This window comes from Carlito syrichta, unplaced genomic scaffold, assembly GCF_000164805.1.
Source record: "Carlito syrichta isolate Samal-C Ts95f unplaced genomic scaffold, Tarsius_syrichta-2.0.1 Scaffold303612, whole genome shotgun sequence".
In the NCBI taxonomy this organism is placed as follows: Eukaryota; Metazoa; Chordata; class Mammalia; order Primates; family Tarsiidae; genus Carlito; species Carlito syrichta.
Window position 1 is genome coordinate 368,862 of NW_007247708.1, and position 3,020 is coordinate 371,881.

Consider the following 3,020-nt stretch of genomic DNA (forward strand, 5'->3'; position numbering starts at 1 on the left):
AGAAAGGGGAAAAAAGTGGAGGCATGTCCTGGTACATTTAAGCATCTGCATCCAATCATTCCTGGTGCTGATCTTCTCCAGGATTCTTGGCAATATGAGATGATAACATTACTTTCCTTCGCTTGAACCAGTTTGAGTTGGGGTTGAATATAATCCTTCCAGCAGCTGAACTATCCCTAGCTTTGCTTTGCCCCTTAGAATATATGTTAGGGCCGGGCTTGGTGGCTCAGCCTGTAATCCCACGCTTTGGGAGGCTGAGGTGAGTGGATTGCCTGAGCTCGCGGGTTCGAGACCCACCTGGGCAACTTGGTGAGAACTCATCTCTACAATAAATCAAAAAATTAGCCGGGCATGGTAGCATGCGCCTGCAGTTCCAGCTACTTGGAAGGCTGAGGCGGAAGGATCGCCAGAGCCCAGCAGGTCGAGGCTGCGGTGGCCGGGAGCGGCCACTGCACTCCAGTCTGGGTGACAGAGTGAGACTCCAATCCAAAAAAAAATAAGAGAATATATGTTAGAAATCACTCATCCTTGCCTGGGCAGTTTCAACAGCTTGATGTCCCCAGGACCCTTCCTGCTGTCCCAGACACCTTCTAAAACTGGTGTCCTACATTGTGCCTCAACAACTTAGCTGGGTCCCAGAGGACCTACATGCTTCCAGCAAACCACTCTCTTCATGACACTACGGTCCTATCATGAATGGAGAGATTGCCCAGAACTACAATGCAACTTGGGGCTACCTGGGTCTATGTTTGTTGGGATATCAAGCATCTCCTCTGTCCTTTAATCCACCAGAGACTATTGTCTCAGAGAGCTGAGACCTTCCTCCCTCTACTCTCTTTTTGCAATCAACAATGCCACCTCATATACCCCACTATAACTTGCCTTTGATGACTTAAAGAAAAATGAAACAATCCACTCAAAAGCAAATTCCTATCCTCTTTCAACATGTTTCTTTCCAGTACGTAATACACAGGCCTGCCTGTAAGCTACACCTGTCATTAGAGAGTAAAAGCATCTGCGTCTGAGCTGATGGGGACATTTAAACTGCTGAGAAAAGCAATTGATTGTTGATGGGCTGCTAGCTCCTTAGTGTAAGATATCAATAGCTCATCAATGCTTCTTTTTGTGTGTTTAACAATTTGCCTCCTATACACTGGACAGAACAAGTACAGTTCCCACCACAGGAAGGAAAGAAGGACTTGACTATGCGATGTGTGGAGCAGATTTTCACATAAACACACTTTTCCATCCTAATACATTTCTTTGTTTCAAGTGATCCGAGTCCTAAAGGCCTAAGATGTAGTCACCATGACCTCTTAATTAGTTATCCATTCACCCCACAAATACCCACTATAATTCTAAATGCACTGGGTTTAAACACCATTCTCTCTACCAAGAAACTGTGCCCCTGCTCACCCAAGGTGCCCAAAGCAAGGGTTCCATGCTGATCCAGGGACTGGCCTTTGGAGTGATGCGGGGTTTCTCACACAGTCACAAGAGATTCAGCTGCCTCTCTCAACATCAACAGGGCACCAGATAGGAGAAATTTTACGTGCAAACTCTGTTGATTAATTATTAATTGTGTCCTTTTATCTGTAATCTCCCTAGGCAATCTCATCCACTTTGGAAGGCATTTCTGCTCTAACACTCTTTCCCAGGTCCGGACATACGTCTGATGTGATCGTGTCTTTGAGCCCCAACCTGGTGCTCTATGCCTTCAGGACTTTTGAGGTGGCCTGCAGACACCTCAAAGTCAGTATGTTCCAAAACTGAACTCAGTGTCTTCCCCAGAAACCCAATCATCTGACTACATCCATTGGACCAACCATGTGTTCAAACCATATTCCTGAACATTAGTCTGATCTCCTCCTATAACCGATAGCTACAAGCCTGCTGATGCTGCAGGTGTGGGATCTGCTTGCCTCCCCCTTCTCTTCATCATGCAGCAGCTTCGGCAGGGCTGGAACAACAGCCAACTAAGTGATCTCACAGATCACCTCCAATTTGCCTTGTTCCTGCAGCCAAAGTGATCGTTTCTAAAACACCAATCGTGATCTGCACAGAGCTAACTTCCTAGGGGAAACTCTGCTTCAAAACGTGATGTGGCAGTCAGATGGAAGTATCTCCTACCTCCAGGCCCTCACTCAGGCTGTCTGCTCCCAGAAAAGCCCCCTTCCCTGACACCTTTCCCAACCATCAGTGTTGACCACGGCAACTTCTGTGTTCCCTGTGACTTGAACACTCCTCTAATATTGTCCTCATCATATGCCTTAGACTGCTCAATTCTGGTTCAGGCATTTATTAGGAATGTGAACTCTGTGTTTTACCCCCAGCTGAACCTCTAGCATCTAATCAGCATTCAGAAAATCCCTTCGGACTAAAGATCAGAAAGAGAGTTTCTGCCTCATCAATAATGTTTCCCTTATTCCTGGGATGACCCTCAAATTGACCTCAGAATGCAGCTGGCTTTGGTGCACAGACCCCTGTGGACAAGAAACCATGGGGCGGTTCAGATTCCTGGGCTAAAGTTTTCAGCTGGCACTTGCCCTTGAAGGGGAAGAGAAAATGGTGCAAGCTCCGCCCTATCCACAGTGAGCCAGTGCCCCCCAGAAAATTCCCTCTGCCCCTCATGCATTTCCACTCATCACCTAGGAACCCTGCTTGGTATTTATGAGTATAGGGACTGCTGCTATCCTGGGCCATTTACCCTCTAAAGACAGCATTCTGCTTTTGAGAAGAGTGGCCTTTTTCCTTCTATTTCATTAACCAGGAACATTTCACGGTTTAATGTTTGCTCTCCTTCTCAGATGCAGAAATGTTAGTGGCTTCTTACTGTGAAGGCCTTTTTCATTCCCAGAGGGCCATTTCACCTGGAAGTAATCTACAGGACAGACTGCTCAAGATCCTCAGCTTGACCTCTGATAAAAACAGCAGGAGGTGGCCCTCAGCCCCAGAAACCCCCACTCAGAAGGCAGCTTAGCATCCAGATGAAAATGAGAGAAGAAGTCAAGGGGGAGAGC